This window comes from Ziziphus jujuba, chromosome 7 (assembly GCF_031755915.1).
Source record: "Ziziphus jujuba cultivar Dongzao chromosome 7, ASM3175591v1".
Classification (NCBI taxonomy): Eukaryota; Viridiplantae; Streptophyta; class Magnoliopsida; order Rosales; family Rhamnaceae; genus Ziziphus; species Ziziphus jujuba.
In genome coordinates, this window is record NC_083385.1 from 22374419 (window position 1) to 22391650 (window position 17232).

At 29.8% G+C, this 17232-nt stretch overlaps 1 long non-coding RNA gene across 2 annotated transcripts; it reads left to right on the top strand.

Annotated features, from left to right (window-relative positions):
- Positions 1–12232: 12232 nt before the first annotated feature.
- Positions 12233–16920, top strand: LOC112492516 (uncharacterized). Of its 2 annotated transcripts, XR_007242368.2 has the most exons (3): positions 12233–12439; positions 12707–14445; positions 16726–16920. It is a non-coding gene; the product is annotated as an uncharacterized LOC112492516 (long non-coding RNA). The 2 variants fall into 2 exon arrangements; XR_007242367.2 differs by lacking the exon at positions 16726–16920 and having other exon boundaries at positions 12707–14486.
- Positions 16921–17232: the final 312 nt, after the last annotated feature.

Consider the following 17232-nt stretch of genomic DNA (forward strand, 5'->3'; position numbering starts at 1 on the left):
TTTTGTATGATAAGATGTGTTTATGTGAATTTTATATACGTTAATATAATTTTTGTATAAATAAATTTTAAATGATTTAAGAAGAATAATAAATTTTAGTGTATAAAATATGTTATGTGTTTTGATAATCGCGAAATTGAAATTATTGTGGAAGAAATTGATTTTATGAAATTGTTAGATTTATATGGTTGTTTAAAAGGAAATATGAAATTTTATGGATTTGGTAAAAGTGCACAAACTCAATTGTATTTTATCAAAATTTGATATTTATAATATTATAAAATTTTTATAATATTATCAAATACTGGTGTTTTGTACTGCATTGTTGATTAGCACATGCAAGTTTGTTTGATTGTCCTATGTGATGTCGTGGTCCTAAGGGTAGGTAGGTATAATACATAATGAGCATCAATCTCCCCCCTCCAAGGCAAAGATGACTGTTGATAGCATCGGCACTATTAAGATATCAAGGCGACCATTGCAGGTTTTTCTCTTTAATCTCCCCATCAGAGTGGTATTTGGGATGCTTGGTACCATCTGATACCACTGGTATATAGTGTGGTACGTCAGGTTGTTATGGCTTTAGATGCACCATATAGTACTGGTGTTCCATACTGTATCTGTTGTTAGCACGCAAGTATATAGGGTCTTCTTGTGGGAGTCATGGACTTAAGGATTGGCAAGTATTATACAGTGAGCATCAGCCACCCCCTCCATGGCTATGATGGCTGTTGATAGAATCGACTCCGTTGGGATGCCAAGGTGACCTTTTGTGGGTTTCTCTCTTTAACCTCCTCGTCAGGTAGTACGTGGGATGCTGAGTACTATTTGATACCATTGATAAATCGTAGGGTGCATCAAGTATCTTTTCATATATACCTATAATATATATATATATATATATATATATATATATATATATATATATATATATATATATATATATATGTATATATATGTATATGTATGTTATGTTATATTATGTTTGTATGTACCACATCGTATGGGGGTGACGATTCGATGCGATCCATGAATAGCTTAACCTCATAGTTATGTTGCCTACGGATCCAAGGAGTCAAACGGCCAATATGGGCAACCACCCCTGGACTATATGGGTAGTAGGATAATGGCGACAACTGATATCATGGATCACATAGCATGTTATATGGTATTGTATATACCTCTAATACGAGTGTTCATATTTTATAGTATGTTTATGAATTTTGAAATATTATTTTATCTTATGTTACCTTATCTATTCATTATTTGATTTCCTGATATTATTCTTATTTGCCTTATTGTTATTACTATTATTAATATTTTTGTTGTTATTAATATTGTTATTATTATTTATTTTTTTAATTATTATTATCATTATTAGCGGTTCTTACTATTATTACTATTATCATTACCATCATTAATATCGTTATTGTTTTTATTATTATTGTTGATGTATTTGTTATTATTATTTATTATGATTATTTTTATTGTTATTTCCATTATTATTATTGTTGTTGTTGTTATTGTTGTTGCTACTTTTTTTATTATCAGTCGTATTTATCATTAAAATTGTTGCCAATTATTATCGTAGTTATTATTATTAATTGTTGAGATTATTATAATTGTTATTACTATTGTTATGATTATTATTATTACTTTACTGTTATTATTCTCATTATTATTACTTCTTCTTGTTGTTGTTGTTATTATTATTATTATTATTATACGGTAGTCTTTGGGATCACAGCTTATGGGCATGAACAATAGCCATCGGGCAAGTAAGATACCCCTTGGGCAAGTGCTAGTCTTCGGGCAAGTATATTAGCCCTTGGACAAGTATGGTAGCCTTCGAGTAAGTTGTGCTATTATTACCATTATTGTTTTATTACCCTCCTATCTACATTATGCATTGGCACATTTATAAAATGATATGAAATATAGTACGACACTAAGTGGGCGGTGTGGGTGGATGTTCATAGTTAAAGGTAATCCTCGTTTATTAACGTAGTTCTAGTATATATATATTGATATTTTGTTATCGAAGTGCTACCATTTTTGGAATTATTTTTAGTAAGATGAGAGGAATAATGTAGTACCGTATAAAAGTGTATGTCGATGCAGGTAATTCTTAGGGCATGCTTTACCTTTAAAGGAGATGCTGTTGGATTTTCTGTAGGACTGTCAGGCAGGATCTCCCTTGGGATCAGTGCTTATCTAAGGTTTCGGGAAGGGATCCTGGATGGGTTGTGACAGTTTTATTGTGGAACACTCATTCTTCATGATCCAATATCTATACTAGCTACTCCACCTAAGATATGTCTTCTCTTAGCTCAATGTTGGGTGTCTTAAACATGTGCGAAGGATAAAAAATATACTTTCCCAGCATAGAAACATGAAACACATTGTGTACTTACTCTAGCTCCCTAGACAAAGCCAATATGTACGCCACTAGGCATATTCTTTTGATTATTTTATACAGACCTATGTATCGAGGACTTACTTTCCCTCATTAGCTAAAATGCATAACTTTTTCCATGGGGACAATTTTAAGAAATACATAATCACTGACTTTGAATTCAAGATCTTTCCTACATACATTAACATAGCTTTTCTGTCGGTCTTGCGCAGCCCTTAATCTATCTCAAATGACTCTCACCTTGTCCATGGTTATCTATAAGTAATCAAACCTAACTGCATTGTCTAATCTAAAAAGATTTTCTTCACCCCCCTCACTCCAACAAAGTGTGGTTTGGCATTGTTTCCTATATAATGTTTCATACAGGGACATCTCAATACTTGCTTAATAACTGTTCTTGTTGACAAACTCCACCAATGGTAGTTGCTCATATGACCTTCCTTTAAATTACATATTGCATGATCTCAACATGTCTTCCAGGATCTGTATGGTCCGCTCCAACTGTCCATCAGTTTGCGGGTGGAAAGCAGTACTAAAATTAAGCTTTATTCCAAGTCTATTTGCTAAATTCTACTATAGCCTCAAATTAAAGCATGGATCTTGATTGGATGTGATGCTTATAGGTATTCTGTGTAGACTCACTATACTGTTCACAAATAACTTAGCCAACTTTTCTAGAAAGAACCATTCTCCCACAGGTAGAAAGTGTGTTGATTTAGTAAGTCGATCGATGACTACCCAAATACCATCGTGTCTCTTTGTTGTGGAGGGAGTTTAAACATGAATTCCATAATGAATTGCTTCCACTTCCATACAGGGCAACGGTCGAAGTTGTCCAAAAGGTTATTACCTTTCTGCCTTCACTTGTTGACAGATCAAACACTTCGATACAAACTCTGCCATTTCTCTTTTCATGCCAATCCACCAATAGTATTTTACCAACATCTAGTACATCTTGGTGCTTTCTTGATGCATCGTGTATATCGAACCATGTTCTTCCTCCAAGATCTTCCTTCTAAGCTCTAGTATATCAAGAACACCTAGCCTGCCCCTAAGCACTGGGGTTCCATCTCTTTTATAGAGAACTTCATTTCAGTTCTTCTTCTACCTTACTTTTGATTATCCTCAATTTAGGGTCTTCCATTTGGACTCCCAATATGCGATCCACTAGAACTAGACGCATTTGAATTATGGTGATGTGTTTAAAAAGTTGTCATTTTTGAATAAATTATTATATTGAATGTGAAAAAATTGAAACATCAAATTAAATTGTGTGTATATATATATATATGTTTATGTACACATATGCATGTATACGTTTGAAGTACATATATTTTGTATAAATATGTATATATATATATGTGTGTGTGTGTGTGTGTGTGTGTGTGTGTGTGTGTGTGTGTATTGTGATGTATGAATATAAGCATGTATATATCTGTATAAATATATATTTGTTGAAGCCTTTGTATATATATATATATATTCCAAAAAATATTATGTTGGTTTTAAAAGTTAAGGAAATTGTTATTTAATTTTATTATGTTATCTATGTGATTTAAACATATTTGTTATATAATATTTATTATATGGTTTGGCAAAATTAATTGTATATATATTATCGAATTTATTGTTATATTCATTTTGTATGATAATATGTATTTATGTGAATTTTATATAAGTTAATATAAATTTTTTATAAATAAATTTTAATGATTTAAGAAGAATAATAAATTTTAGTGTATAAAATATGTTGTGTGTTTGGATAATCGCGAAATTGAAATTATTGTGGAAGAAATTGATTTTATGAAATTGTTGGATTTATATGGTTGTTTAAAAGGAAATATGAAATTTTATTGATTTAGTAAAAGTGCACAAACTCGATTGTATTTTTATCAAAATTCGATATTTATAATATATAAAATTTTTATAGTTTTTAGAGGCACCATATAGTACTAGTATTTCATACTACATTGTTGATTAGAATGCAAGTTTATATGACGATAGTATCCTGCTAGACCAAGGAAACTCTGCACTTTTGTCACTGTGTTAGGGTGCTTCCAACTTAACATAGCTTTCACCTTTTTAGGATCCATTTAGATACTATCCACTGATACTATGTGGCCGAGGAAACCCATTTTGTTCAGCTAAAATTGCACCTGTTAAATTTTGCATACAATTGGTGCTATCTTAAAGTTTGTAGCACTCTTTTAAAATGTTTCACATGCTTTTTTTTGCTTCTTGACTAGAATAAGATATAATCTATGAACACGATAATGAAATGATCTAAGTACAAGTGAAACACGCAGTTCATCAAATCCACGAAGGCCGCTAAAGCATTAATAAGCCCAATCGATATCATTAAGAATTCATAGTGCCCATACTGCATCCTAAAACCAGCCTTAGGAAATTGGATATTTCCTAATACCTGCCAACCCTCTCGCTCTCAGCTCCCACAGGATGGTTAACAATACTTGTGCACTAAATGTACTATATATTGCATCTAAAACAATAAAATTTGGTAATGTAACATAAAACCAAATTTTTATAAATAATACTGGGTTTTAAAATTTTTTTCCAAACATGTAAAATTTCTTATTTTGATTTAAACCAAAATGTTAATCCACCAAATTTTATGAAATATTCCTTTCCACAATAAACACATACACTATTATTTACACATGTACAAATATAAACATATATGTATGTATATATATTTATGCGAATAATTTATTTTCAAACCCAAATTTCAATTTATACAAAAATTAAATATAAAATCACATCGTTTTACACAACACAATTCAATAATAATTTTTCTTTAATTAACATACAACATATCATTTTCACAGAAACTTAAACAATTCATTTGACATGAACTAAATTGCTAGAAAATAAATATAAAAAATGAAACACCTCACCTAGAAATACAGATCACTTTGGATCCTCCATAAGATTAGTTCCATGATTTACCCGGATATCTAAAATATCAACAAAATACAATACCTATTAAAATACTATTTTAATCAGTTATTTTATACATAATTTACCTGGGAGAGCTAAAATAAACTTTAACTAAAATTGACAACCCATATGCCAAAATGAATCATGAAACAATAAGGATTATAGATTGGGTCTTACTTATTGGAGATCTAGCAAGCGATAGCTAGGATTTCACCAAGACGACTCTGAGCAACTTGATGCTCTCAGAACTCGAATTGGACATATTCAACCTTGAATTCGTGGGAAAAGTTTGTGGCTAGGTTAGAAACTCACCGAAACTAATGGAACTAGCATTGGAAAATTCCACCAGCGTTGGCACATCTGACGGCCATTGATCATGAAATTTTGGGAAAGGATAGTCATGAGGTGGATAACTCAGCGTTAGTGGTAGTGAGGCAAAAGGGTGACTAGAGAGAGAGAAATCGGTTGGTGATGTAAATGGCAACCGCAGAGAAAAAAAAAAAAAAGGTCTGATATGCATCGCCAGCAATCTTACCATGAGATTCAGATGGCTAATCAGTCTTGGGGTGGCTCCACCATGCGCCAACGTATGTAGCCACCAGTAGCCAGGGAAAAGTGAAAAAGGGGTGGCCAATTTTATTCTTTCTTGGTTCTTTGTCCTTTCTCTCCCCCCCCCCCCCCCCCTCTCCATATGGCTAATAAAAGCCTTCCATGGTGCCACTGTGCACTCACGAGGTGGGTTGAAATGATGACATATGGTACATGTCGGTAGTGCACTGTTCATATGTTTTTCATATGTGTCAAATAATACCCGATAAGGTCAATCTCGGAAAAAATTAATTAAACTTTATATATCTGTAACTTTTCAACCATAAGTTCAAATTAAACATGCCGCTAGTTTATGAACTCATATCAATTAGTACTTTACAATACTATACAAGTTAATTAGTCAAACTCGGCTTGCTTGTTTAGCCTAGACCATAATTTATTTTTTTCATAACTTTTTAACCATAAATTTTATTTTGGCTTACTACTAGCCTACAAACTCGTGTTAATGTATACTTTACCATGGTACCTTGATCAATGCAAAATTCTCCTCACAGTAAAAAGTCAACTGTGAAGCTCATTTGATCAACATACAAAAATTCCAACATACTTTGGTATGGGGTGTTACTTAATATAACAATGGAAAGCCCATGAGATGTGTAATACATTGGTACATTCACCTTGGTCCAAACATGTCACAGGTAACCAAAAATGCAAGAACATTTTGGTAAAACATGGATTTGATGGATTTTCAAAATGAGGAAGTTTGACAAATGGAGTCTTGAAATGAGTTGACAAGGTCCAAATTAAGGGTAAGGAGGTATGGGTTAGATTAAAATGGTTAGAAAATGGCTAAACTGCCAGAAAAGACATGGGTTACCATCGTCAGCTTTAAAAGCCCAATTCTTGATGCGTCTAGCTGTGGCTTGCCATGAAGTTTTGTCGGCCAGTCTGTTTGTCAATGGGAAATCAAAGGGTCAAGTGCATGTGAGTTGATTTTGACCAAAGATGGGTCCATCTAGTGAAGATCTGATGGAGGTGGTATTTGGGTTATGGGTTGACCCAATTGAAATGATGGGTCATGGGTTCTAGAGTTTTAAAGACACAAAGGAAATTTTCTGATTTCCTTTTTTGTTGTGCACGACTCCCAATGTACATATAGGTCCTTGGATAACTAACAGAGCAAAATCCACGACTAGTTTGGATACTGATATAATGCTGATGTTCATAATTTTTTAGAATTAGAACTTCTTAACCTTAACTTCGAATTTGGCATCTTGCCATTCTATGAGCTCGTGTCGATGAACTCTACACTATGGTATACCAATGAAATCAAACTCTTGATCATAAAAAAAGTCAAACTTAGGACTTACATACAATTCACTTGATCAAATTCAGTTAAAATTTTAAAATTTCAGGCATTTATAAGGGCTGCTTGTTATAATAATACCCTGCAAAGCTACAAGCTAAGCCATTTTAAAAAATAAAAGCATAAAAAAAAAAAATTGTTGCCTAATGCTAGCTCCTCAACTAGGTGCCTGCTAGTAGTTATTGTAAAAGAAGAACTCAAGAGTCACTTGGAGGGAGGAATGTAATAGAGAGGGGTGAACAATACCAATAAGTGAGCAGGAATTAAAATATATTTGAATATTAATATAATAAAGTACGAAACAAATCTTAAAATTCATGCATAATTACATATATAATAAATGTAATCACTTTTTTCAATGATAATTAAGTAGTAGATAATATAAGGTTCATGAACTTAAATCATAAAGATTTCTATAAAATCACTACAAAAAATATGAAAATTAGTTACCAAATTTTTAATTACCAAAAGAGACCAATAGCAACCAAAAAGTCAGTTACTACATATTTGGTAGTTGATGTAGGGAAAGCAATGGTAAACATCGAACAATCACTTTCAAAGACCAAAATGTTGGTCACTAGTGAACCTTTTCTACGACCAATAAAGATTGTATCATCAAAGGTGAGAGTGGGAATATATTCCTGCATTTTTCTTTGGCGTGAAAAGGATGTTTTAGAGACCAAAACAAATTTGGTCTTTAAGAGTCATTATTATTGGCCAATAGTTTGGTCCGTGATAGTCTAACCAATAAAAATAATATAAATATAAATTTTTTAGTGACTAAGAATCAGTAAAAGTGCATATCAATGACCAATTCTATGGTTGCTGATGCTCAAAATAAATAGAAAATTGAATAAGAAAATATCTGGTTAAGACCTTCAGTGACTATTAAAGCGACCACTTAGTTAGAGGTTGAAGCTCTTCAAAATTTTCAAAATAATATAAAAGAAAACAAAATTAATAGTGTAATACGATCAATAATGAACATTTGTTACTATTAAAATAACCATGTTAAGTATAGATAAGATGTTGGTTGAGTCAATAGCATATTGCAACCCCAAAGATTTTATGTGATCAAAGGTATCCCTTGGTGAGAGACAATATATATATATATATATATATATATATATATTAAATATTATGATTATAGATAAATGGAAGATAAAAATGTTAGGTGGATAACTGAGAAAAAAGAATTATTACAATAAAAAAAAAAGAAAAAAGGAAAAGTGCAAACTAATTTAATGGTGTGTAAAGAGAAATTGAGAGGGGACACAACTTGTATTTTGATTGAATATTATTTTAAAATAAATAAAAGATAGTAAAAAAAAAATACTACACAAGGCCTTATGTGGGTCCATCCATGTAGATGGATATATATTTTAAAAATATAAATGATCATTTTACTGTAGAAAATGGCAAATTATTTCATCGGTTGAGATCGTAATGCCAAATATCATTTTGGAAGAACCTAGTTTTGTACCAAAGTATGTAGGCATGTTACGTAACGGAGTGTACACTTTGACATAAAATTGATCCTCTCGAAATTATATTTAGCGTTAATTTTTTATTTTGTGCTGTGAACTCAATTTTCTTTATAACAAAATTGAATAGATAAATATATAGTATTATATTTAAAAATTTTCATAAAGACTATTATACATTGATAAGATTAAAGGGTATTTAGACAAATACCCCTAAACGTTACAAGTTATTATATTTTAGTACAAATGTTTACAATTTTCTTTGAAATCTCCTACTAAAAACCAAAAAAAAATTGAGAGAGGCATGAGCCTTATATGGATCCGTCAATGTAGATGGATGTATAGTCTAAATATATAAATAAATAGATAGTATTATATATAAATTTGATTGAATTAAAAGGGTAATTAGTACGAATAGCTTGAACTTTATAGGTTAATGTATTTTGGTGCCTTAATGTTTTTTTTAGCTTCAATTTTCTATTCATTTCTTCACACACACCAAAAAAAAAAAAAAAAAAAAGAGTACGCAAATAGATACGTACATGTACATAGATGGATGTAGGGGTGGGTATGGATTGTGTTGGTTCGGTTTTGGACTAAAATACAATCCAATCCATATATATCAGTTTCCTAAATTAGAATCCAAACCAAACCATTAAAGCATTAAATCCAGACCAAACCAAACCATTTATGATCGGTTTGGTTTGGATTTATTGATCGGTTTGAAACTTACTAATTTATAAATATATAATACAAATAAAAAAATTTTCAAATATAAAAAATAAATTATAATTATCCAAACATAAAATACAATTAGAATAATACAACATAGTCTACAATAGAAAATAAAGAAGAAAATGTAGCAAATAATACACATCATGCACTTATTAAGTAGCAAACATTAATGTCATCATCTCACTCCCATAAAATCAAATTAAAATTGGTAGAACAAATAATGTAAAATAATACATTTATCAAAATTCATTTACTCAAAAATCAATGCATAATTTCTTTTCTTTTTTTTTTTTAACCTTAAAACTTTGGTAAATCATAAGTCAATCAATGTTGACAGGTTCACTAATTTTAGTTGATTCTGTAAGCTGTACAAAGATCAAAACAATACAATTAGCCATAAATTATATTTAAATATTTATATATATATAAGTAACAATTGAATACAATATATGTAGATATATATATATGATGGGGATGTAAAAAAATATATATATTATGGTGATGGTGATGGACTGATGGTGGGCGTTAACGGAGGTAAATGTTTAATTTAGGATTACAACTTACAATTCGATTTTGAATTTGGGATATGGAGACGTAAAAAAAATATATAATATATATTAAAAATCAATATATAAAAATGGAAAAAAATTTAAAAATTAATATATAAAAATGAAAAAAATATATTAAAATTAATATATAAAAATGAAAAAAATAAAAAATATATAATTTTTTAGTTATATAATATATTATTTGATTTGATTGGATTTATATTTCTAATCCATAATCAATCCAATCCATACGATTTATAATATTTTGAACCCAATCCAATCCAATTGATGTAAAAATCCAATTCAAACCATTAAAAATGGATTAGATTGGACGGGTTGAACGGGTTGGATTGGATTTTATCCACCCCTAGATGGATGTAGACTTTTAAAATATAGATAATTTATTTTTTTATTAAGACTGTTATATAAAAATTTGATAAAACTAAGAGGGTACACAAATATTCCCTAATATTTACAAGTTATAATATTTTGTTGTCTTAATGTTTTTATTTTTATTTTTTTGTTTGGCCCTTAGCTCCCTAAACTCATAAATGTTTACAATTTTATGTGAAATCCTTGACAAAAAATTCATGTGCAAAGCTTATACAAGAATATTGATGGTCATTTTATTATATAAGCTGGCCGAAAGAGTACAAAATGCAAATTAGATATTGCTTGGGAAAATAATGTTAAAGTGTGTTCAGGTTTACTTATGCGCACCCCCACAACAATCCAACCCTCGTTTATAATATATACATGAATAAACTATTTATATGACCTTTTAGAAATATTCTTATCAAATCATTATTTTTCATATTTTTTAATTATCGGTTCGATTTTTGCCAATTCTTTATAAGCAAGTAATTATATATTTATTTATAACAATTTAATTTTAACTTTTATTATTTGTACGCAATAAAAACATTTTTATTTTTTAGTAAACTATATTTTTATATTTTAAAATAATTTAAATGGTTTTTTCATATGAAGTCTTATCAATTTTTTTTTATTTTTTTATTGTTCGTTTAATTTTTTCCAATTCATTATGAAGATAATTATGCAACTATTTGTAAACATTTCATTTTCAATATTTTATCTTTTACATTTCAGTAAAATATATTGTTATATGTTTAAATTATTTATATTTGTTTTTAAAAAGATTCTTGTCAAATAATTATTTTTTCATTTTTGATTATCAGTTCACTTTGTTTTCTTTGATTTTTGTTATTTTTAACCATAATACTAGAGTTATTAAAATATTTATTGAATTTATTGACAAAGTTATTTGCCAATATTTAATTAGTTTTTATTTTTATTTTTTCTATTTTAAGGTTTACTTATCCATATTTATGTTATATGAATTTGTCAATTAATAATATTTTAATATGCATCATTAACTAGATAAATTTGTGAATTTTTTTGGCACTTATAACATTATTTCTATAAACAAATAATTATATATTTACTTGTAAATATTTATTTTTTTTTATTGTTTCTACCAAATATTTTTTAAAAAAAAACGAGTATGAATAGTCAATATTTTTAATTTAAATTTTTTTCTACAAAATAAGTTTAGATATAAATGCTTTGGAATATTAATGCTATTGCCCTTAAATTATATTAAAATTGCATTTTGCTCATTTGTCCTTAAATTATATTAAAATTGAATTTTGCTCATTCTTAACAAACTTAGTGAAATACTCGTTAATGCCTCTTCACAAGCCTTGCACATGTTATATCTAGTATAAAAATAAATTATAAAAATTAACAAAAAGTTCATACGACATAAATATATTAATGTCAGTAGTAGAACTAGTATCACATATTCATTTTAGATTGTCCAATTATATTATCCAACATTTACATATATAGCATTAATTAACCTTGAATAATGTTTAAAAAAAATAAATTAACACTTTCTATATCTAATATATATATATATATATATATATATATATATATATATATATATATATATATATTATATTTTTGAAATATAAAACTCCATGTATTAGTAGTGTTATTATTATATGTAAAATTTTTCATATTAAATTATTTATCATATAAAATATTGAATTTCTATCATTCTAATTTATAACTTTTTTTTTTTGGGTAGAAAAAGGAAAATTTTAATATTTGGTAAAAGTGAAATTTTCATTTAGAAAGGGAGGGAAGTTTTGCCGCTGCATTTTCATTTCCCTTCAAATGATGTTTGCTCTGGTCCTCTCTTGAAACACGCAGCCTCCAACCCAATCTCCGATCCAATCAGTCCTTGACCCCACCAGATGTTGTGCCCCATATTGGAGTGTCCTCTCCGATCTTCGACGTTGTCCTTGCCGGTGTGTGCTCTCCGATCGGCAGCCTCTCTTGCTCTCTCTCTTAGGTGTCCTTCCCTTTTCTGTTTCTCTATTCCTCTCTTTCCCTTTTACCACTCTATTTTTCCATCCCCTTTAATTGCAGCTGATTGTTTTGGTACTTACTTGGGTTGATTTGAAAAAATTCGATGTCAATTTGGCTCTCAATAGGGTACTTTGAGAATTTTTGACCTCTTTTTTTTTTTTTTTTTTTTTTTGGGGGGGGGGGTTGAATTGTATATTCATTGTGATAAAGTTTTGATTTTGATTTTTGGGTTTGTATATTTTGAGACAAGTGGGTTTTGGGGAAGCTGATGAGGAAGAGTGGAGGTTTTGGAAGTAAGCTGAGTTTGGACTGGAACTGCCTATCAACACTGTGTGTGGGATCGAGAGCTACGAATCAAAATTAGCAAGATTTTTCTCGTGCCTTTCGTTACTTTTTGTAGCATTTCATTGCTAGTTATGTAGTTTTATATATGCACCTATCTTTATTCATAATGCTTTATGCTCATTTTCTGAATTTAATTTTTTCTAGTATTTTTGGCTTCCATTGACACAGGAGAATATGATGGGGACCTATATTCCAGAAAAAAGGATAGATAATGGCTGTTTCCTAGAAAAATTTGTATGTTATGTAATATGTCACTTCTGTCTAATTTTAGGCTAACGAGGTTTAACTTCATCTTAATTCTAAAACAGTTAATGCAAGTTTATTAGGATATATGGCAAAATATAACTTTCCTGAGATCTTATCTTTGATTCTTTGTGAGTGTTTCCTTATATTCCATAAGTTTCAGGATCCATATTTGAGAATATATGTCTCTGTTGATTCAAGGATTTTATCCCAGCTAAGTACCATGTTATTATGAACAATATTTTTGGAAACTAAAGAATGAACATATGGCATTCGGGATAAGCAGTTCCCTTCCGATCTTTTCTTTCAGTTATATATTTCTTCGGCTATGGTTTAAGTTTTATATTGTCATAATAATCAGAGATTGCTTTGCTAAATTGGGATTTCAACTTTTCTAAGAAAATGTAGCAGTTTTAGTAAGAGATTATATACTATAGAAGTTGACATCTAGGATAAGGTGCAAAAATCTCTACGAATAGTTTGCAACCTAGAACTCCAAAAAAGAAAAGTATGCTTCTTAGATGAATGGATTCAATTTTGTTTTTAAGTTACTTATCTTAAGTTAGCTCTCGATATTTAATTCTTTAGACCCGTCATTCCTATATGAATCAAAGTGTCAAGAATGGTCATATCTATTTGAAATCGAGCTTAGTTGCTAAGGCCTACTAAAGGCTCATTTAAGTGTATAAGTTTTGTTATTTTTTGTTGTAACCATAGGAGTTTACTTCCATTCTAAGTTTCATTGTATGAACCAAATACCATCCTATGTTTTTGCTAATTAACTCGTTGCTTCCACAATTTACTTAAACTGGTCTAATGGCATACATAACTTGCATAAAGGTTTGTAACTTATTTTCGATTATCTATATGACCAGACAGACCATCAATCTTAGAGAAAACATACGAGGGAACAAGCAAGATGGAAAGCTGGAGCTTCTGCATGGAAAAATCAATCCTCATATATGAATATTAGCTCCAAATCTCTATGGTTGGATAGTTAAGAATTTGCAAAGTTCAAATATCAGATAATACTATTAATAGGTAGAGATGCTTTATGACAGAATAAATGGTTACTAGACTCTCCACAGTCCTCTCTTCCACTGCATCACACATCATCATGAAGACAGACAATCATTGGATCTCTTCATGCTGAGCAATCATTTTCTGTATTGATTTATATTACAAAGTGGCTTCATTCCATAAGTATTGTAGAAAATAAAGTGGAGTTGCCTATGTTATGTGTGCTTTCGAAGCACAATATTTATTCCCTTTGTGATTTATTTATTCTTCATGTGCATCAAAATCTATTGACTTAAGTTTCCATTGCTATAGGTTGAGTTACCAGAGGATGTGAGGACACAAATAAAGAAAATTTTTGTAATTCGTAATCTTTGTCAAAAGGTAGATATGAGTTCATCATATCCAATTGATTAGAGCTTGTATACCATGATGTTATTTAAAATATCTTTTGATTGTGATGTTTGAATGCTTGTTTGTTTGTTAACTTGATGGGCATGAATGCCTTTGAAATCATTTCTTTTAAAAACAAAATTGAATCTATAAAATAAATTTTTTTCTATGGCATTAATTATTTGCTCCAGTTTTTCTTTCATCGGTTTTTTGTTTACCTATGCTAAAAGGCTGCTCTAAAACAGCCTATGGTAGTTAGAAAATCATACTGTCCTAGCTTTAAGCCCTCTATTTAAGTTATAGGAAGTTCGCCTATTTATATCAAGTTAATGCATACATACACTAAACTCTCATATGTAGGGATGCTTCATAACTAGAAACAATTCAAACATTACTGAATGATAAAATTTTCCTGAAATGAGTCACCAGGAATTGAACATAAGTCCAGAAAGCATGTGTATATGAAGCCAAGAAAGACACTACCAAATATGTGCCCTAAATTCAAAATAATTTCATTTAAAGTCTGCCATAGTTTCCTTTGGGAGAGTGGGGAAGTGGGACAAGCTATTCTTTGAGTATTCTATAAAAGCTTGGGTTTACACAAACTAGAAAGTCATAAAGTTACGTAAGCTTATGGTGTGGTATTTGCATATGTTTTAGACCCCAAAACATACTGATTGGTATCTAACTTATTAGAATGCATGCCTGCAATTTTTGTATTATGCATATGACCAAGACTTACTTTTCTTGGTAGGTAATTAGCTAGTTCATTCTTGGGTTCATCATTAGGAAGTTAGATCAAGATTTATTTATTGTGGATGAGGCAGTTCTCCAACCAGTTTTTTTGAAATTGACATTTTCTTGTTGAGGGATAAGGATGTCTTTGAATAAATGCTTCATCTTAAAATAAAAACAATGGCTTCTAATGAAGTTTCTTGTTTTAAGCATGCTGCTGATGAGAAATATAATTTTGAGTGTCTTCCATAGTCAACCATCTTGAGTATACAACCTTTGTTTTGGTGAGATATAACCTTTTTCTTTGTCACCTCTATTTTGACATTCATGAACTGCTCAAAATTGAGGGTGATTAAATTATTGTAAATATGCTTCTAGTGTAGTTGATGTATAAGAAAATGTATGTTAATGCACCTCTAACCTAATAACTGATTTAGTTTTGTTGCATGCTGGGAAGGTATTTGTTGGTGACACTAATGTGCAATTCCATTATAACCAAGTCTGTTTGCTCTGGTACTCCATGAGAGATGAGACACAACTAGCAGTAATTGATGCCTCCAAGATGGATTGCATCCGATAGATTGAGAATATCTACTTATATGACTGAAGTTGATCAATATAGTAAATCTCTCAAATAATATATCGTGTCTTTGGTCTTTCAAATACTCAAGAGTCTTTTTTTTTTTTCTTTTACTTTAAAGAAAAAATGAAAGATTAAAAAAATTCTAGAATTATGTGTCACAATACCTAGTTTACCCCACAAGTATGTAATTTTCCTTGTGAATGGAGATGATTACAACGGTACGGATTAGTATTCTGTCTGAAAATTGTGATTGTTTATATATATATATATGTAATCATTAGCATATAAATGTTTTTCTTGTTTGTGAGCATAATATTTATACTTGTTATTCTTAAATAGTTTGAACATGTTAATTTTTGTTGAGATTCTAAAAGAGTTCTGTGATGTTATAGTCACTAAGTTGGACAATGCTGATTCTATAGATTATTGTTATTTTCATAAAGTAGCTGCCAGTCTGTAGATCTTGTAGGCTAGACAGATCTTAAGATTTGAGAGTTGAAAGTGGATGAAGAACTCAAAATGAAAAGTGCAGACTAACATGTACACTAGTTTGTTATCAATTTGAATATCTTATATATAAAGTAATGTTTTAGTGCTGTTTCAGTGCTTATTTCATAGTGCGGTTGATCCATTTATTATTCCATCAACATCATAACTTTTGTACATGTTGCTTATGATAGTCCATGCTACTTTTGGATGCCTTCAACAAAGATAGGGCATATTAACTTACGTTTTTTGATACATGTGTTTGAAGGGTTTTTCATAAGATACTTGGAAGTCTAAGAGGTTTTAGCTTGAATTTCAATTTCAGGTTGTAATTCATTTATTATGTTCATTATCTTATAGAAGGTGTCATCGGTATATAGAATTTTATCTTGAAATTATTTTTGGCTGACATTATAATTGTTATAATAGGTTGGTTTTCATTTTATTTTAATTATTATATTTTTCAGATTTCAGGTTTTTAACGACCCAAGATCAAGTTAAATGCAATATTTGTCCACCACCATTACTGCTGGTAGCTAAACTTTCTATGTAATTTTATTGTCTTTGTACGCATTTAAATCATTGTTGTAATTATACAGTGACAATTATTTGTATATAATGACTATAGTTTTTATAAAATATTATTTACAATATTGGTATGCTATGGATTTTTGCATCATTAATAATTAATTAATTTAAATTTTCAAAAATCATAAATAACAAAAATAATTTGCTTTTAGAGACCAAATTTAGGTCGTCAAAAGTGTGTGCAAATTGGTTGCTAAATATGGAGTATTTTAGTGATCAAAATTGGTTCCTGAATATAGGGAATTAGTAACCAAATTTTGGTGATTAAAAAGATTTTCGAATACTAGTACGATATGGTAGCTAAGTAATCTTTGAAGCCAGCCTCGAAAATGGGTTGCAAACCTTTCTGTAATATAAATAAGGTAAGCTTGTTGAGTTAGGGACAA